The sequence below is a fragment of the Crocodylus porosus genome, unplaced genomic scaffold, assembly GCF_001723895.1.
Source record: "Crocodylus porosus isolate Cpor-Errol unplaced genomic scaffold, CroPor_comp1, whole genome shotgun sequence".
In the NCBI taxonomy this organism is placed as follows: Eukaryota; Metazoa; Chordata; order Crocodylia; family Crocodylidae; genus Crocodylus; species Crocodylus porosus.
In genome coordinates this window covers 106,354,604-106,376,157 of record NW_017728943.1, presented here as the reverse complement: position 1 = coordinate 106,376,157, position 21,554 = coordinate 106,354,604, and the positions used below count along the sequence as shown (strand labels likewise).

Here is a 21,554-nt window from a genome sequence, read left to right as displayed (position 1 = left end):
TTAAATAGTTTCTGTGCTAGGTCTTGTTTCTTTCCAAGACAAAATATACATAGAAGAACAATGTTAGAAGAAAAGCTGAATGAAATACCAGGAAATACAGGTTATGTTACAGAAGCAAGAACTAAGGTTACTGCTATTATGCTTGGGGTTGACAGTACTGCCTATTATTAAGGTTCCCATTATAAGGTCTTATTTTCAGTTGTTTATAACTTTAACAAACTTTGACCATTTTGATGGAAATTTTCTCTGCTAGGCATTTCCCTGAGGCTGATTTTCTTTGTTTGTTTTGTTCAGCCATTTACAGCCAAAAACCCAGTTTAACTATTTTTGAAAATGAGGCTAGAGGAAAAAAAAATCATTTTTAGTGAACAAAAAATGCCACATTACAAAAGTCTTTTGATTTTAATCTCTCTGTGACCCACTTCCCTATATGCAAAATGAGAGAAACATCTCCTAATCTTACATGGGTATAGTTAAGGGTTTACCTAAATCACAGGGGGACTTACCCATTTGCATAGGTTGATCACAGTATAAAGTTCTAATTCCACAGTAATTTTGTGGTGGCTCAGCCCCTTGGCGCTGATTGGCAGAAAGGTCCTAGCGGGAGGGGAGTGGGCAGCCACCACCTTGATTCCTGGCTGCCTTTTGCAACCCAGCTCTGTGGTGCTGATTCACAGAGAGGCCTTGGCAGGGGCAAAAGAGACAAAGGGGCAACCACCCCTCTCCCCCACCTCCCACCCTGCTCCCTCCACCTATCCCCCATACTCAGCTCCAAGACTGCAGGGCTTCCTGTGCACTTTTCTCTTCTTGCTGTTAGGTTTAAGATTATTATTATTATTATTAACTTATTCTTTTTTGCAGAGAGCTTGCCAAAAGCATGGAGCCCATACTTTTTCATGGAGCTCACCCAAAATCATGGTTTCTGCAAGAATCACATAATCACAATTTTGGTAAGTATCATAATGTATATGGAATCATAATGTATATGGAAAAGAAGTCTGAATTAAAGTTCCACAGGTAGCCTAATTTCTGGCATTTCCTAATTTCTGAGCTCTTGACTTTGCAGCATTAAGAGCATGTTTTTAGTCTCAGAAAAGTTAGGCTTTTGATGAGCTCAGCTTTATTTTTACAGTTTTGTTCTCTGATATTTAATACATAGATGAAATTATTTCAAGTCAAATAAAAACATTACAAATACAGGACTGGGTCCTGTGAGATACTGCACATCCCCAAGTGGAGTGAGTAGGGATTGATTTATTTTTAGGCAGAAAATGACCATTCATCAAAACCAAAACTGCCCCAGGATGTAATTTCTGTCAAACCAGAAATTGAGGGCATGGCTACATTGCTACTGAGGGCAACTGTCCATACAGGCTGACCATCTACATTGAAAAATCCCTATGTTTAACCCCTAGTGGCAGGCCATCCTGAAGCCATAAGCTTTTCTAAGCGCAGCTTCCACATGTTTACTCATCAGCACCTCCCTGCATTGCAACTTAAACTCTCTTGGGGGTTGGAGATGAAAAGCATGGAAAATCTCCCAGCTATAAACCCTCAAATTGCTGTTCTCAACTTTCACCCCTAGGCACCACACTTCCTGTCTCTACTGCCTGTAACTAGGGTTGAGTACCAGTAAAGCAATGAAGTAATGAGTGGGGTGATCCCTAGAAGGGCCCCACTCAAAGAAAAGGAAGCACAGTAGGCAGCAGTCACAGGGTGAGATACAGACACAGAAATGCAGCTCTTTTGGACTGGGCTAGTTGAAAGAGACCCTTGGGGTTCACTCTAATACCAGTAGAAACTTAGCAAAAAGACAGACCTATCCCAGAATAGCTGAGAGGTAAGGGCACTCACTTGGGGACTGGGAAACCCTGGTTCAAGTCTCTGCTCTAAATAAGACAGCATTTTCTTGGAGCATTATCTATGAAAGGTCTCTGTCCTGACCCAGCACAGGAAAAAAGCAAGCTAACACTGAAACCCCAATTTTTTCCTTGAACAAAATTCTTACTTTATGGCCAAGCCAACTTCTTGAGTTCTATCTCCACTTAAGCCATTGTGACCAACAGTGTCATCCTTTGACCAGATATGGCTCCCATAAACCCCAGCACTGTTAACATTGTGAGTATTAAATCTGCTCAAACAGAGTCTAAGCAACAGTGGTTGTCATGTTCCGATGAAGTCTCTCAGTGTGGCTTTATCCCTTTATCTTTTCATTAAATCACCAATAATTTAATTTAAAAATGGTTAAGCTTGGCAAAACCTCAGAACAATTACTACAGAAAACCAAAGCTAAAAGACACTGAAGATGTGTCACGATTAGGGGATTTGGTAATTGACATCCACCACCTCTGCAGTGATACAACAAAGTTTTGTGGGAAGATATGCCCCAAGTGGCTTTTAGGCTGCCTGCCAACTGGTAGGTCATTCTGAGACACATACAACAACATGGCTGCTGACTCAGTTGCAGCAGAATATATCTGTCACCTTCTAAACTATGTGCACTCTGAAGTGCTAGGGATACCAGCCTGGCAGTGATTTAACCCATCATGTGGAAAATTCAACTTACAGCACAAGCCAATAAAGAGAAAAGAGCTCCATAGGAGGAAGCTAGTGATAACATTACTCAGTGGGATTAGAGATTGGGCAAATACCTTCTCCTGAACTTTTTCCAGGAGGCAGAGAACTTCTAGGGAAGTTGCTGAAACTTCAGCAAGAAGTGTCATACACAGCAGCTAAACAGATTGTCTAATTCAGGTAGATCCATTTGCAATGGACATAGAGAAACTTAGGCTGAAATATGCATTTTTTAGCATGGAAGTACTCTCTGTGGGCTGGAGAGCTGAAAACCATCTTGGAACTCCATGTTGGCTCTAACACAGTAGTAGAAGCCAAGAACCAAATGTATGGGCTAATCTGTTACCTGTTCTAGCTCACTTCAGTGAAAATAAAAAAAAAAATTAAGTTTTGTAAAATCAGTAGAACAATATTATTTTTATGGTGCCATATCTTTCCAAGATAAAGGAACATCAAGTTCACTTTATTCCAATGTGAGACAGAGTATCACTTCTGACTAGGGGCCCCCAAGGAAAGAAACATTGGCGCAGGAATGCATGACTTGAGATCTCAGGTTATACAGATCTATTCTGGAAGTGCTGGTGAGGGAGCCCAAGGCTAGGAAAGCAAAGATCTGTTGGAATGATGGGCAGCACTGGCAAAACAATGGAGATAGCCCAGAGGTGGCATAGCAGAGGACTATGGTTCAGAACTGAGGGTCACTGAAAAGAGTTTGGGGAAAGCTCAGGTCTTTGTGGATAAAGCATTTGGGGTACAATTTATTTCCCTGTTCTCATGATAGCAGCCAACCTCTGGACTGGCTAAGCCTGCAACCCATGGATTTATGCTTCTTTTCTCCAAAGGCATTCTGCTTAGTTAAGAGAGCAAGCAATGTAAACACTGCATCCTGTTGAACATCATGTTGCCTTCTGGTGAGAAGTGAAAACTAGATAGATTTCACAGGATGGTGGGACAGGATTGGGAAAGGGGGTAAAAAAACCTCACTAAACCAAAGATAAAGAACAATGTAAAATGCAGAAAACAACAAATGGGAGAAAAATGAAAAAAAGACTCAGACAAGGACAAGTAAGTGAGACAGAAAAGATGGTTAGAGAAAAGGAGTCAGAAGCAAGTATATGGGGAATGACATAAGGAATAGGAAACATTCATTTTGCCGACCCATTGCAAAAGGAACTTGTAACAAAAGACACTGGGATCATTAAATATGAATCACAGAACCCAGTAAATGGTTTTGAACAATGAACGCAATTCTATAAATGCAAAGGGAGTACATAGGTATTAGTTTGTCCATCTTTAAGTGGGCAGCAGGAAGAGAGTGTACTTAATAATTAGGTGCAAAGGAAAGAGCAATAGGAATTCCAAATCTCTAGGACTCCCAATACCACACATGCACAAAATACTAACATAGCACCACTTATAGTGCATGTTTGTTCATGTAAATCTTTGTTTATTACCAGGGTTGCCCAAGAATTCTTTTTTAAATTACAATCTGCAAACATTTGAGTGCAATTAATTTTTTTTTTTTTTTTTTTACTGACATACATTTTTACTTGCAACTCCTCTGTCAGGCACTGAATGGCAGTAACAAGGGCCAGGTTCAAATATAGATTTCATAGACATTAGGGCTGGAAGGAGCCTCACAAGATCATTGGGTCCAGCCCTCTACCCAAGGGGCAGGGATTCAGCTGGGGTCAAATGATTCCAGCAAGATAAACATCCAAACATGCCTTAAAGGCATCCAGAGCAGGTGTTTGCACCACTTCTGGGAGGGAGTCTGTTCCGGACTTTGGGAACTCGGACGGTAAAGAAGTTTTTCCTTATGTCCAGTCTAAAACGGTCTTCCTAGAGTTTGTGACTATTAGACCTTGTCATCCCTTGGGCTGCCCTGGTAAACAGTTCCTCCCAGTTCCTGGTGCACATCCCTAATATATTTATAGGCCACAACCAAGTCCCGACAGAGAAATTCTTGCAGGGGGATGAACTGTGCTGATGCTCAGACCCAGGGTGGTGCTGCTGTACGCTGTCTGTCCACCAGCCATTATATCCAGCCTCATTCCAATGATAGATCTTCAACTGAGCTCGTGATTTCTTAGTTTTTTTACAGACAGCTCATTTTAAAAAAAAAATTATGGAGAAGCATTCTAACTTTTTTAAAAACAGACAGGTTGTAACCTTACAGACAGCTGAAAATCCCACTAACCCTCCTTTAATACAGTGTTGGTGAAATGTACAATATGCATTATAAAGAGAGCATTTCAATTTGCCTTCACTGGGCAGACATGGATACTAGTGAAAATGTAAAACACTTGAGAGACTTAAGCTTGCAAGTTATTTCACATGGAGGCAAAGTTCACTCTTTTCTAGAGGGGCCCCATCTACTTCTCTGTTGTTTAACTCATCATGAAAGCTGACTAAGTTTCTAGAAGTTGAAATCTCAAAACACTTTGCTGCCATTTGTGACTAGCTGTTCTCCTCACATTCATGAGGATTCCATGAAGCTTAATTAATGGGTATGAAGCTCTTTGTAGGCATAAAACAAATAGCATAAATCATTATTATTTCTATTATCATTCTTCAAAAATAGAATAAAAACCAGGAGACAATAGGAGACAAAACCACTCCATTTAAAATTCAGAATCAATTTCAGTTCAGATTCATTTATAACTGTATATAGATGCATGTGAAAGATATTAAAAGATCCATGGGAACTGGTTTTACATTGCACTGGAAAGATTTAAAAACAAATTAAAACCCAGGAGCCAATTTTACCCCTTGGGCAACTCCACTGACTTCAACCAAGTTACATCAGGAATAGATTTCCTTAGAAAGTTAATTAACAAACATTAGAGGGTTCAGATTACTCAGAAATTCAAAATAAATTCGAGTTCATTCCCAAACTATTGTGAAAGACTTAATGGGGAGGGGGGGAAATACCATGGTTTTCATACTGATCTCATTTTAAAACAGATTTACACTTTTGAACCTCCATTGATTTGACCTGCATTAGTTCCAATTTACACTAGTGTTAGTATGATCAGGATCAGTCTCTATGTTTTCTGCCATCTGGGCTGGGAGCCCCCATCAATCAAGTGTAGCCCACAGAAAAGATAGAAATAAACATAGAGGAAGAAAAAAAAGCTGGCTGCACCCTAGTTTGTGAACTGGAACAGATTGTGAAAAGGAAGCTGAATTGAAAGAAAAAAGGAATGTTGAAGCATTGTTATTTGCATGTTAAACAGCTTTGCTTTGTCACATACTTAATATTCTCTGCTATACAACACAGTCTCTTCAGGCCTCATAAAAGCCTCTCCTGCCTCAGTTAGCCAAATACTAAACTCACTGAAGTCATACTTACTATGCACCAAGACATTGAATTAAAATGCCATTTTGGCAAAAATCACATTCTTAAATCCAGTATTATATTAAATTGAAAAAAATCCTTTATCCCACCCCCAGATTAGTGGTTATCAACCTTTTTAGACTTAAGTCACCCAGCTTTATACTCCAGGCTCCTCTTGGAAAATGCCAGCGCTTAGATTTCATTTCGTTTTTTGACAAAAGAAAAATGGTAATAGAATTTTTCTGTTGCAAAGAACTCAGAAAGTCCACAACATGTTAGAATGTTTTTGACACTATGGATTCCTGTTTGAAATCTTTGAATTTGTTTTCATGTGTAGGTTTTTTTGTACCTGACACTGCTAATATTGAGCAACACTTCACACAATGCTTAAAAGGGTGCCATGATTCCATGGTTGAAAATAGCTGCTCCAGACCACTTTTTCTGCATGTAGAGTGTATTTCATTTATTTATTTACAGAATCCACATCCCAGTGTTGGCCAAATACCAAATACAAACAAATAATTTTGGTTTAAATGGTCAGCATTTATTTCAGCAATGCAAAAAAAGCATTTTTAGAAATAAATACAGTGGCAAATTATATCACTGAAACATGCTGAATATAAGACCTTTAAATGCATGGCCCATGTGTTGCAATATTCTGTAAAGAACATTTGGAAATTATCAGCTGTACTAAGCATAGCGTACATGGCTTTCTAAAGCAGTTTTAATTAAACATAATAACAGCATAATTACATTCCTTAATTCAGTACATTGGTGAATGGCAATGACTGAAAAGAGCCTCTATGAAACATTAATATCCCCACCCAGAATCTTTTTCATGGGATAACTGCATAGGTTTCAATAAGCCATGCTTGAACCTTCACTGCAACATTGGAGGCAATGCAAAAATCTATCCTCATAAAGGAAACTTATGTTTTTTAAAGTAAAAGCACCTATGTTTCAAGCCTCTTTTTCAAGAGCAATCCAACCATTACCCGTGACAAAGCACATGCTGACCAGCCTTCCTCTCTCGCACTGTTTTTGTGGAGATGGTGGTGGCTCTCTTGGCCAGCTTACTGTTTTTGTCACTTACTTATTAGAAAAGTCATATGGATTATATATATCTATATCTATATCTATAGATATTTATACATGTGTCACCTCATGCCCCTAAACCCTAACACTGCTAATGGTGAAGGACATGGGCTTGAACGGACAAGCAGTGAGTTTGCAAAGAAAAGCAGCAATAAAAATCTGAGGGAAGATGACAAAGGAGCTAACTCCCACTCCAGGCTTCTCTTTACTCATCTTTTTCTAAAAAGATAAAAAGGTGGCATCGTTATCTGCTGGAATGGTCTAATAATGGAACAAAAACTGAACACAGCTTTTTAACAACTGGCCTGTGAAGAGTTCTCAAACTAATAGCTGATTTCTTAGTCATCATGGTCAATGTCCCTATTTACCCAAGGTAAGATTCAGTCATACTCTGACTACCACATCACAGAAGTCAGCATGAGGCTCTCTCAGTGTCTATGGTTAAGGCCTGTATAAAAGCCAGATGGGATTTTATTAAACAGAGTCCCTGCTGATAAAGCCCTTGGTCTGCCTCTGTCATATTCTCACAAGTGCTGCATGAAACCAGTCACAGTGGGTTTCAGCCATGCTTTGTGCTACCTTCTGTAGCTGTAAAATTAATTAAGGCTGTCAGATTTCCTTTTCTCATCTGCATCTCCATTGATGTCTACCCCTGGAAATTTCTGTCATACAGTCATCAAAACGTGTTAAAAGACATTTTTCTATACAATCCCCCAGTAGTATCTTTGGCAGAAAGTAGATACCACAAAACTGTCATAAAACGCTCTTTGTACTGCTGTAATACAAATATTTACAATAATTTATAGTTGTGCTTCCTGAACACTTGTAAAACAGTTATTTTATCTGCAGTACCAGATGAGTAGTCCCCTGTCTTCTGTAGCTCTGATGCTGAACATGTATTTTTAAGGCTGTAAAGCTCAGGACTTAGAGATGCATACAGTCCCTCTCCTTTCTACACATTCCAAGCATATTTTAATAGAAATTTCAATATATTTCTACAGCCAACCAATGGAAGCAAAACACTACACCCTTTAGTAGCCAAGCACTTACACATCTCCATTCACTTAAGACTTAGGACTTCAGAGCTGCAATTCACCTAGACAAATTCAGTAACACAGAGCATACAACAGTAAACAGTAAACCAGCCTTTGCTGGTTTTGTTTTCAACTATTTTATGTAGTCATAAGTACCCACACTGATACAAACAAGTTACAGAAAAGAAATGACAGGTGAGAAATTTCCTTTCTTTTGTCGCTCAGGCACCTTCAGTGCTGACTGATAGGATCTGAAGAGCATCTTCCTAACAGATTAAATGCAAAAAGGGAGGCTAAAAAGTCACTCAAAAGCAGAGTGGTCTCTGAGTTAGCATGTCCAAAGTCCCCAGCCAACGGCTGAGGAATACAGAACTGGATCACTGAATTGAGACCCCTGCTATCACAGCAACCACAGGATACAATCCTTTTCATAAACTCATAAAGACCTACTCAGGAAAACCTTAGCTAAAAGCTGCGTTTTAAAGGCTTGATTTTCAAAAGTACAGATCTCAAAACTGATACTCATGAATGCTGTAAGCTAGGGCTGTCCAACTGGTAACCTGCACACTGCCTGCAGCCTGTGCAGGGTTACTTTGTGAACCCCAGGATCCCACCCAACTTCTGTCCCTCCTTGAAGCCAGGAAGGTAAGCGTGAGACCAAGGTGCTCGAATATGCAGTACAGCTTGGGAAGGTGACCGTCCAGGGTGTGTAGGGTGTACCCTCACAGTGTGCCACCCCTGGGTACCTGTGGCTCACACTGGTGTAGCCCACAGAGCATGTGGACCCTTCCTGCTTACAAGCTGGACAGTCCTCCTGTAGGCAAACAGAACCTCAAAAGAGAAGTCCAAGGTTTACAATGCTTGGGAAAAGTGTTTAAGCAACCCAGGATGGAGGCTTACAGGATTCTTTACCCACAAAAGGACAGGGCTGTCCTTCAGCAGATATTAATCTTTACAGAATAATTATTGGACTTTATGCTTCAGCTTCATTGCTTGGTTATGACCACATGTGATGCTCTGTACCCCTGCGTGGACCTTGCAGATAGAAGAAAACTGGACTGGGTGGATACAAGGCTACCGCAGGCATACGCAGACCTCAGTTGTTTTGCTGTTGGCAGACCCTTCCGCTCAGAAGGAATTATTAGTGGATCTAGTCTGTAATTTTTAATCAAAACTCATTTTTGCCATCTTCATAGAAATTCAAACATTTCTGAACAAAATGAATTACTTCCACCTGATGCTCTTTTTAAAAGTCTGAAGAGATGCATTTCCATTTTCAGAACAAAATATTTTGATTTCCAGTTTTGGAATGATTTTTTTCAAAGTGAAAACATTTTTCCACAGAAGAATATTTCTCATAAATGCAGTAGGATCCAGATCAGAATGAAATATGTTGACTATAACGCACAAACATGTCAATCACCAGCAGATAGAATAAAAAGAAAATGAAGTTAATGCTTCAGGACATAAGAACAAACTGACAGTAGTTGGATGGAGAAGACAGCCTCTTTTGCTATATCTCATCTAGGATTGTAATTCTTAAAACATGTTTGTGGTACAATCAAAAATCATGTGAACATCCTGAACTCCTGTGCAAGTACGTCCACAAGTGTCAATTAACCAGCACAATCACTTCGTATGCAAAGGCTGTGCTTCCTCATGGTGGCAGGGATGGCACTGTCTTGGTTCTCATCTCATTAATACCCTAGCTCTAGGCTGGGGAGCGGGGGGAAGAGGGTAGGAACTTTTAATCACAGAAAGTAACTGGAAAAGGAGAAAAGTCCCTTCTTCACTGTATGCTTTTTTTTTTCTTTTTCCTTTGTTTGCTTTACTCAGAGTGAACTTAACAGTAGTCATGTTTCCAGTCTGACATCCCAGGAGACTTGTGGTGTCACAGAATATAAGCAGCAGCAATAGAAACTTCCCAGTGTTACTCTACTAGTGTTCTTCAGTTTAACTTGACAGCTTGTTCAGTCTTTCTACCTATTCATCCTTGAGCCTTCTGATGTGACAACTTATATAAGGATAACTGTGATGGTAGGTTTTGTGATGTGGATGCTTATCTATTAAGCAATGGACCAAGATCACTAGCTAGTTTCTTTTAAGCCACTGAGCAGCTGCATTCAGGAGGCAGCTATGTTGGGTTCATCACAAGAGAAAAGGCTTGTACAATCATAAAAGAACACTGGAAATTATTATGTTATGTTGATAACATTAACACCCTGCCCACCCCCCCAATAGTCACTACTGACTTGGACTATCAGAAATTAAAAAGACAAGGCATGCTATTTAATTACCAATCCTGAGCTGTTCAGCCTTCAAGAAAAAAGATTATAGGAAAGAATTGCCAAGATAGAAAAGCTCCACTCACTTGAACTTCACTATTGGATGCTTGGAGTTATACTGAGAGGCGCTAAGATATGGTAAGTGGTAGTAAGTAGGTATGGTAAGTAAGCAGAAGTGTTCCATGTAAGAATTTGGGAGACAGCATTCATTATAAATAGGCATCCAAATCGCATTTGAAGTAAATCAGTTACTGAGATACATTTTACTGTCCTGCTTGATAATTCATTTAACAGTCTGCCTTTCCCAGAAACTCATCCCTGGAGTCAACTGCTGTCAGAGCACTGGGGAAGGCTGCTTAACTAATTTTTGCTGCCAGACTTTTTTGATCATAGCAACCATGCGGACTGCAGAATATTCATCAATATTTGGTAGCTGTGTGCTGAAAAGTAGAGGTTAAAAGGAGTTGAGAGATGTCAGTGTGTCTTTCCTCAATCTGATTTAACATGTTCTTTAACTACAGAATAAAAACATCTGCTGTTACTTTTTTTGTTCTTATAATTTTTTTTCCTTTCTCCTAGGATCTGATGGGCATTTCATAGATAGTAATTACACATCTTTCTATGTTTAATCAGAGGAATATTCTCTTCTGGCAAAAATGACTCACCTTCATATATCTTTTAATTACCTGTTCTCCAACCACCGGTGGGAGATAGGGTCACCACTGATTGGACTGAAAACAAGGGGCTGTTTTTCTACTGCTAACTAGGTCTACTCAGGGATTTCTCAGTTCAACGCTATAGAAACCACCTATAATAGAAAGCATCAGGCAACCTGAATATAGGGGCTGCCACTTTTCCTCTACAGCATTTACTGCATGTTACACATTTGAAATGTCACAGAATTGCATAGAAAGCGATGGGAACAAATGTTTTAATAATGTAAAAAAAGACATTGTAAATAAATCAATTCTAAGTTCTCCTTGAGAAGTCTGTCTGAGGATTTTTTTTAAAAAAAATCTCCTGTACCTGCTTTTGGAACTGTGAATTCTTTTGGAACAAGTATCAATTATACACTGTTTCCATACAGCACTGACCACACTGTCAGCATGTAAAGGACAATAATTAAGAGCAGAATAAATCAGATTGCTTTCTTTAGTATAGAGCTGGTTTCTCAGGTAATTGTTTCCAAATGAGTCAAGAGTGTTTGATCTACACCAGTTTCCTTCTGAGATTTTGTTACAGTCTGGCAGGCCACACAGTAAAGGAACTTGCACTGATATTGTCTTTAATTCAAATACCCCGGGCTCAAATGCATCCCAATACTCTACTTAATCTCACTTTTACGATCAGAAATATGCATCTCCAACTTCTTTCCTAGGTTGCTAGAAAGGCTCTTGGTGGTCACACTTTAAAATTATATTTATAGATAATTTACTAAAGGGGCTAATTAAAGATTAATAGATGCTTCAATGAATAAAGAAATCAATTACAGAGAGTTAGAGTCCAACAGGTTAATAAGTTTCTGTAGGGGGCTGGACCAGATCACCTCCGGAGGTCCCTTGCAGCCCTGCTTTTCTAGTCCTAATTGTTTAGAAAAATATGGCTTACATCTATCTAGAATGCAAAAGACTATTCAAGCTGTTAAAAATGGATTAACCTTTAAAATTCTTAATCTATGTGTCTTTAATATTGAAGACAGACTATGCTGTGAAAAACTGAAATCTAGATCACTCAGGATACACAACCATTGTCTGATGTTATGGTGGCACAAATGTGACAATTTTTATGGCAACACAAATGCCAAGCATACAGACAGTCACCACCATTTGTTGTACCACATAAGTGGCATGACGCAAGGTACTATTAAAATTGTGCTGCTTCATCATGGCTGACATCTATTTGGTCTGCGGCAGTAGAGTGCAGGCATCCTAGAGCTTCCTGCATTCTCCCACCACCCCAGGCAGGTGCTCAGAGGGCTTGAAAGCCCAATCCTACACACCCCAGGTAGGGCAAGTACCCTTAGGCCCCAGAGCCCATGCCTGGCTTTTTATGCTTACAGAGATGTACCCCAAGGGTATGTCTCCAGAAGTGGAGAAAACCTACAAGTCCCCAATGGAGGCAGAGGACCCAGGGAATCCCAGGTGCCCATGCCTCCACAATAGGGCCCATGTGACCTCAGACCTCCATACTGCTTCAGGCAGAGGTCAGGTAGGATCCTGACATGGAGCAGCATGGGAGCAGGGGTATCCCTAGTACCTCCTTGCTAGGACCTGCACTGGCCTGTGCTTCAGGCAGAGGCATGGATCCCCGTATGGAGGCATGGGGGGCTGGGGATTCCCCAGCTCCTAGCTCCTGAGCCACCCCTTGCCTCTGTGCCAGCCTGTGCTGGTACAATGCAGGGCAGCAAGGAACCCACAAATCCCTGGGCAAGAGGAACATGTAGCCCCTTGTCCCACATTAAGACAAAAGGCAAGGCATGTCACCCAATAAAGTAGATCAACTGTGACCATACACGTCTCTCCACAATGGGTCTGCTTCAGTTTGGTGACACCTATTTCTACCCTCAGTGCTATGACCTGGAAAGAACATAGTCTCAAAAACAACCGGTAGCAAATAATGGAAAAGTGCAGGACAACTAAATTAGTGCTAGTGGAGAGTTTGCTACTTCATTTCACGTGTACTACTTCCATTCTTTTTTTTTTTCTCTCCTTAGAGTAATTTCATAATGCAAGAGCCACATGTTCAACTAAAGGATTATGAAATAACTACTCTAGCCATCTCTGAACTCCCTTCCCTACTCATTGGGAGACTGTCAATCTTGTATTGAAGGACTGTTGTTGATGACCAATAAAAAGTGAATATTTTCCTTCCTTTACAAAAAGTTTACATTAAGTATATCATTAAGTTAATTAGTGTAAAACACATACAATTAAAGTCTAGACCCAACTTGTTTCCTTCCCTCCTTCACGGATGTACAATAATGGACCTCTCATCGCTATCCGTGTGAATGTGAAGATAGAACAGATTGTCCTGGAAGCTGTCCAGCAAAAAGTGGTTTGTCTGCGATTCTTTAAAAAGTGTTGTGATTTTTTAGGATAAAAGATGTATTAAGCATTAGCAGTTATATATTAGTGCAATGAATGCATATGAAATACCTTAGCTTTATTGGATGAGCTAGTTAAAATGATCACTATGCAGAGTGTTTTGTGGAACTCAGATAACTACAACTCAGTCATAGGGTTCTGTTATGTTTGTCTTGATTGTTTGACTTTGTATTACTAACTTCACTCACCTGTAAAGTTGATGTAATATTAATTTACTTGCCCTGCCTAACCAGAGTGTTGTGAGATCTCATCAATGCATGTTTAAGGGATCTGTAGAAATGCATCGGATTGCCACCCTTGTTAGTTTAGCTGCTTCTAAGAATCATACACCTCAGTAGAATGAAAAAAAAATCTTATTTTTAGCATTTACTTATTCTATTATTTTCTTACTATTCATTTTTAGTTTCAGTTATTGGGTTTCAAGGTACTTAAGAGAATCCAGGGCCACTCTCACCTGACTCAATGTGCTGCGGTCCCAGGCGCACATGCAAATGTGGCACATGGGAACAATAAACTCCAGCATGATCTGCACCGGATGTTATTCAGTGGCATTAACTGCACATGTAGACATGCCCTGTGTGACCTTGGAGAATTACTTTCGCTGAACCTCCCTGTCCCTGTATAATTATAATAGTGCTGCTATTTCACCTATATCTGTTTAACTTATGCAACACTCCTCACCAAATTATCTGAGCAACACAAGGTGGTGGTGATGGTTGGTTAAGATATGATGTAGAAAATGCTTTAAAATCCTTGGACGAAAAGAGCAAGGAATCCTTTAAAAAAGAAAAAAAAATAAGACCCTTTTTACAGACATTTTAGTAAGAATGTTATGCATGCTCCTTTTGTTAACTGAATGCAATTATTATTTATACATGGGAATACATCTCTAATGCAGCACACATCAAGTTTATCCATAGTCACAAAAGTGTAGCCCCCTATTTATTTTGAGAGATTATGAACTTTGGAATTATTAAAGCAATAGGAATATTCCATGTGGGTCAGAATAACTTCAGTCTTATTCATTTCCTTGCACCAATTCTGTAGTTCATTCCACATCTTGGAATGGGTTATGTGAGGTGCCAGCTTGAAAGGAGGTGGCTATAGGTTGATGTCCTTGAAAGCCCATGTGGTAGTGCACAATGTAAAAGATTCTCTGGGATTAACAAGAGGGGAAGTGACAGCCAGAATGAAAAGGAACTGGGCCAAAGTTTAAGTCTGAATCTAAGCAGAGCTCACCCAGGTGGTGTGCTGCAGATGCAGGTGAAGGTGTATGTGCAGTCCACCACCCTTGCCCCACCATCCATCCTAGAGCTGTCCTTGTGTTGTTATGTATGTAGCCAAGTCCTGCCCACTCCCATCCAGAGTCGCCTGCACTGTCCTCTTGCCCATACCTGCTCCATGTCCACCAGACTGCATCAACCCTACCCCAGACAGCGTGCACAGCTTCCAAGGTACTGCTCAGCTTCTCCCACCTGCAGCAGCTCCTCCTCCTTCTGCACCACTCCGGGCAGCAGGTAGCATGGAGAAGTGGTGGTAGCTGTGGGGATACACACTGGGTACAGTGTAGTATTTAGCCCCCCACTTATGACAGGAAGGACAGGTGTCCTTGTCACAAGTCTTTGGATGCTCCAAAAATGTATATGCAGATGAGGCACTGGGCAGCCCGGTCCAGCTTGTAGGCCTTGGTAAAGATGCTGATGATTCCCTGAAGGTCAGCTTCCAAGTAAAACACACACTGCATCATCATCAGCATGCTGGAGCTTGATGATTGTGGTCAGGGTGTTTTTGGTTTTGGCTCACAGTCGGCTGAGGTTAAACAGCTTACCATCCATTCAGTAGTTTAGCTCTACTCTGGCTGGAAGCTTTTTGTTGGTCAGATGTAACATTGTGGCAAGGAATATTGAGAAGGGTGTTGGAGTGATGATGTAGCATTGCTTAACTCCCATATTAACCTCAAAGGGATCTGTGATAGATCCATGACTGAGAACCGTTGCTCACATACCATCATGGAACATGCAGACAAATTTCCATGAACCAGTAGCGGCCTTAGGGGAGGGCAAATGAGGCGACTGCCTGGGGCCCCACACTTTATCAAAATAAAAATTAATTACAATGAATATTTGTATTTCATTGGTGTCTGAAAATCCCCATAGCCATGAATGGGGTAGACCTGGTGTCTGAAAATCCCCATAGCAATTTCATGGATAGCACAAAGTGAAACTGAAATTGAAAATATCTAGCTTGCTTATAGATCATCAAAATTAAGCCTCTAAGGGGCCCCAAATGGCTCTCTTGCTCAGGGCCCCAGCAACCCTTAGGCCACTATTGCACAGTCATCTGTACTTCAGAAGAATCTTCCACAACACTTCTTGGCTGACAGAATTGAAAGCTTTTGTGAGGTCAAAGAAGGCCATGTAGAGAGGTTTAGGGTTGCTCCTGACATTTCTCCTGCAGCTGGCAAGCTGTGAAGTTAATGTTAGTTAGCTTCTTAGTGCCCTAAACCCACAGAGAATCCAGGAACAGCTCTTCAGCAAGTGGAAGGAGATGGTTCAGAAGGGTTCTCGCAGTGATCATTCCTGTGGTAGACAGCAAAGGCGATCCCCCTGTAGTTTTCAGTCAGACTTGTCTCCTTTCTTGAAGATTGTCACAATCATGGTATAACTGAGGTCATCTAGGATTTCCTCATCATTTCAGATCCTTAACATGAGGGCATGAAGCTGTGATGTGAGCTCCTCTCCTCCCATTTTAAGATTTCTTTGGGGATTCCTTCCACTCTAGATGCCTCGTTTTTCTATCTGATTAATGGCTTTCTTCACCTTGTCAAGGACTGGAGTGATTCCAGGATTATCTCTCACTGGGTGTTCAATGTATTGGTTCACCATGACTTGAAGAGTTGTTTGAGCACTCTTGAACAACTCTTGAGTTGTTTGTTATATCTTATTCAGATGGGTTGTACTGACCTATCCTTGTGGTGGGCTCCCATCAGAATCTCCATCTTTTTAACTAAGTTCATATGTAGCACCAGGTCTGCCTCTGTTCCTTCTGGTGCTTGCCTGGTATTGCAGTAGTTCCAGGCCTGATGCCAGTTCTCTCCTTGGGGAAGCAACTGCCCTTTTTTATGGGCCAAAAAGAAAAAAAAAGGGGGGCATTTTTTATACCGGGATAGGTGTTGGAGCTGGCTTCTACCTCTGAGTGCTGGCTTGGTATTGAAGTAGCTCCAAACCAATTCTCATTCCCTCCTGGGGGAGCAACTACCCCCCCCCCCCCCCCGGCCATTTTTTAAGAGCCACACCACAAAAGTTCCTATCAGTATGTTTGCCCCTTATGGGCCATATGTTTTATAGTCATACTCAGTGTTAGCTGCATTCAATCAGCTGCTTAGTTGGGTTCCATTTCAGAACACATGCTGCTTTTGGCAGCAGTTTAATGATAGGCAATGTATTTAAGAGGTTTGCTTGTATGTGAATATAAAGCACAGGGCTTTCCTCCCCCTCTCCCCCACTCCCCGTGCAGAGTGGGGAAAAAACCTCATCTTATATTTGAGTAAATATGGTACTTTAAAAACTCCAGAGGAACATGCCCCTCCCCTTGAAGAAGGGGGACACTGATCTGCCATTTGAGCAAGTTGGGTTCAGTTCCCTTTGGTCACTTCCTATTTGACTTGATGTCCTTTTGCTTCGCCTGTCTGTAACATGGGAATAATAGCATTTCACTAGCTGAATCAAAACATTGGAGAAGTCTTCGATTTTGGATTAACTAAAATATTTCTTTTCATTCAGCACAACAAAAAATGAAACATAATAACAAAAACATGTTTTCTTCTATTTTTTTAATATTTTCAAAAAAAAGTTAGGCTAAGTTAGCCTCAACTTTTTTTTTCAAAATGAAAAAAAATATATCATCATACATGTCCAAATGACACAAGAAAGAGGAGAAAATTACAGATATTTCGTATTTCCTTGTTAGCCAAAGGTTTTCACCAACCACATTAATCACAATAGTTCCAGTCAATCCAGAACTGTATTTTCTTGGATAAATAAATTATTCATTCAAAAGTTGTCTGGGTATACACAAAAGTGCTAACAGTCATTCATAATAAATGACCAAGAAAATGATGTTTCCAGAAACTGTCCATTTTTAAATGTCTCATTTCAAACCAATATAGAAACTCTATGAGCAATGAAATAACTTTTTTTTTTTCAGATGTGTAAAACAACTTCATCCAAGTTTCTCCCCTAGTTGGCAAGCAAACATGCACAGTTTTAGGAAGAAAGCTTATCACCAAGACTCTGATAGAGAAGGAAGGAGACAAAATCAAACCTATTTCCCTCTTAAATATACCATAATGCCAGATCCCAAAGGTCTGAAAATATTTTTATTAGCATAAAAGTACAAATAATTAAAAAATGGATCATGATATCGATATACAGCATTTCCCCACACATCTTTTCAAGGAAATAGCCTGCATATATTTCTTTTGGCAATAGTTCTAGAAGCTTATTCTATCCAAGGTCTCCCGCGCAATGAGTGGTAGGTAAATAGCAGATGCTCATATAAATCATCCAAAAGAAAGTGTTTATTTAATTGTTTAAACTTCTGTTAAGTTATGAAGGCACCATCAGTACCAGCATCCTCTATGGTATATTTCACTGAATGAGAGAAACAACTCTCTCTCTTTCTCTCTCTCTACAGACAGTCAAAAAGCCTGAGGCTGAATTGATTCAGTTTAGTCTAAGCTGCAGCGATTACATTGAAACAGAAGCGAGCAGACATTTACCTTTGATTCAGGAAATGCAGCCACATGCCTGCAGCAGCTCAGGCCAGAAACCAGGACGCACTAGAGCACGGCTCTCTGGCATGTAGCTAGCATGGGCTGTGTTTGCTTCCTCTTCCTGCTGCCCCCAAGGTCTCTGGGATTTGCAGTCCAAAAATCACAGCAGCAGGACTCTACAGAACTGCTCATCATTTCCTCTTTCTGCTTCCAGGTGCCTCTGAGATTTGTAGTCCACAGCTGCAGCCAGCAGTAAGTCTGAGTGGGGGAAGGGGTGTTTAACCCCCCTCCATGGCCACAGACCCCTGCCAGAGTTTGCCTGGGGATTGGGCTGCAGCCCCAACTGGGCTTGCACCCCTACCCTCTTTGTCAGCCAGCCTTCACTGTTCCAGCTGGGAAGTAGAGGAATAGGGCCTGTCCTGCTCCCTGGAGCAGACAGCACAGCCCAGGCCTGCAAAGCATGTTGGGATAGTGGGGGACTGATTTAACTTGAACCAGGGAGGGGTCTGGGACAGAAGTTTCATAAACCAGTTTCACCCCAGTAAGTTAAGTCTGATACTACATTCCTTAAACCAGTTTCAGCCATTTTGAAACTGGTTTATGTACACTGAGCTTTTGTTCTATTACATGTTAAACCTGTTTTCACTTAAACCTGTTTATATGTAATTTCTGGCCCTAGCCTCTCTCTATCTCAAAAATGCTGAGATCTCAAACTGAGTTCTGGGGAAATATATGAACTATTCAAGCACTGACAGATGTTTAACTTTTTCTAGTTTTTGAAAGCTGTTAAAAGAGAGAGAGAGAAAGAGAGAGAGGTTTGGCCTCATTCCTTTGTACTTTTAATTTTTATTTTTTGTTCTTGCTTAGAAATGTTGCATCTTCCAAACCTTGCATAGGAATATTTTTTTTATACTTGAGGCATTTTTTATAAGATTATATAGTATTATTCAGTGATAGATGGCATTATCCCTGCAACCAGGGACAGGAAGTCAGATTTTCTAAAACACAAAAACCCAATACTAGCAGTGTATGTGTTGAGTTATGTAATCAAAAAATAATTAAGAAGCAAGAAAGGCAGTACTAGTGTCTGTTATACCTTTGAAAGGGTTAATCAAACTTCATAGCTACTAGATAATGTCCCACCCTTGGGATCATCGAACAATCTTTTCAGGATTCTCAATCTAAATATCATTACTTTGATGCAACAGTATTCTTGGGAATGCTACTACAATGAAAGTAGCAACAGAAGTAAGCTGTCCCTCCGCTCTACCAGAGGTTAGAGCTTTGGGGGATGGGAAATGCAGGGACAGGGAGGGTACATACGTCCAGAGAGTTAGCTCTTAGGGCCAAGGACTAGGAATTTTATTCTTCATTTAGATGCTGACTCCTTACACACATTTCTGTGCCTTAAATGAGCTCCTCTGTCTGTAACAGGGCAGTGATAATACTTCATAAATCACCCTGAAGTAACAGAAGACCCGAGGTTATCCAAGGCTGCAGTCCAAAGGTGTAAACCTGCTCCTTGCAGGTTGAGGGGCCATCTTTGTAGTTCGATGTGCTGATGGTAAAATTAATTTGAGCCAGACAACCTCCACTCTTGCCTACCTGTGCAGCATCCTTTGAGCTGGTCTGTTCTGAATAGATCTCTTAATACCTTTTAGTTGCCATGCTTCTAAATTGTCACCAATTCTATATCACTACTGCATCATCTATAGACACATTTACCCATACGTTTATACCTTGCCTGACACTATAGTTCTCCAGCTCTGATTGGAACCCCTGGGTAGCAGTGCAGTGTAAACTAATACATTTTTGGCAGGTTTCTTTTCTTTTTTTTATATGACTCTCTTTCTAACACTGGAAAGTATTCTTCCTCAAGATATATATACGCAGTAGACTGTATTATAGAAACCGGAAGTAAACAAATGTTACTGTTAAATGTAGAAGACAAATTAAATAATTGCTGAGAGGTATTATTATTTTATTTGATGGGAAACTGATGCCTTTATTCTATGGGTCAAGTTCTACAAACATATAAAATAAATTGTAGTCAGTTTCGATACTTTCAAGCCTGGCTTCCTGGGGCCCGCAGGAAGACAAGGAGACGCCATCCAAGCAAGACAGGTGACAAAGGCAAGGAGTGTTAAGGTAAGGAATGGGGGTCCAGACAGTCTCCCTAAACAGCGGGTGACACACACAGTCTTGCAAGGCCTTAGATGCCTATATACCAATGCTCGCAGCATGGGGAATAAATAGGAGGAACTCACCCTCAAAATAGTTCAAACCCAGATGTCATAGGGCTAAGAGAAATGTGGTGGGATTCATCCCATGACTGGGCAGTTAGCATTAGGGGCTATAGGCTTTATAGGCAGGATAGAGAAGGAAGGAAAGGTGGGGGTGTGGCGCTCTATGTCAAGGAGCACTACACATCCTCTGCCAGCAGAATGGGGTCAGAGGAAGGGCAGGCTGAAGTGCTCTGGGTTAAGATTCAAGGGGACCGTGGGGAGAGCAATTTGACAGTGGGGGTCTACTGTAGACCCCCCAACCAAGGGGAAGAGCTGGACCAGGAATTTTCAGGCCACTTAAGGCAAGGGATGTAGTTGTCATGGCTGATTTTAATTACCCAGACATCTGCTGGGAGGAACAGTCAGCCAGGACAGACTGTTCCAGGAGGTTCCTGGCTGAGATATAGGACCTCCACTTAATCCAAGAGGTGCACAGTCCCACCAGAGGAAATGCCCTGTTGGACCTGGTCCTGGCCACAGGCGATGAAGGGGCCTCCAGGTTCTTGACCACTTGGGCGATAGCGATCATCGCTTGCTGGAATTCACCATCCAACGCAGGGTGTCAAGGGCCTGCAGCAAGACGGTAGCCCCAGACTTTAGGAGGGCCAACTTCAACAAGTCGAGGAGACCAGTGGGTGAGGCGCTGGGGTCCTTGAGGGCAGGGGAACTCAGTGTCCAGGACGAGTGGTCGTTCCTTAAGGAAACGATACTCAGGGCCCAAGGGGAGTCCATCCCAACAAAAAGCAAGGGGGACAAGAGTGCCCGAAAGCCCCCTGGCTTACCAAAGATGTCCAGGAATGCCTGCTTACCAAAAAGGCAGCTTACACCCAGTGGAAGGGGGGTGCTATCTCCAAAGAGGAGTATACCTCCTCTGCTCGGGCCTGTAGAGGGGCTGTCAGGAAAGCTAAGGTGGACCTGAGCTAGGACTAGCATCCAAGATCAAGGATAATAAAAAGTCCTTTTTCAAATATATAGGGAGGATGAAGAAGGCACCGGGTAATGTGAGGCCCCTGCAAAGTACGCTGGGCAATCTGGTGGTTGCGCCACAGGAGAAAGCGGAACT

At 41.2% G+C, this 21,554-nt stretch overlaps 1 protein-coding gene and 1 long non-coding RNA gene across 2 annotated transcripts in view; one reads left to right on the top strand and one right to left on the bottom strand.

Annotated features, from left to right (window-relative positions):
• Positions 1–21,554, bottom strand: part of RPS6KA2 (ribosomal protein S6 kinase A2) — a 537,755-nt gene that overhangs the window by 379,950 nt on the left and 136,251 nt on the right. The window lies entirely within an intron of this gene.
• Positions 13,300–21,554, top strand: part of LOC109320046 — a 30,465-nt gene continuing 22,210 nt past the window's right edge. The window contains exon 1 of the long non-coding RNA XR_002103706.1: positions 13,300–13,382. This is a non-coding gene — a long non-coding RNA (uncharacterized LOC109320046). The remainder of the gene's footprint in view (positions 13,383–21,554) is intronic.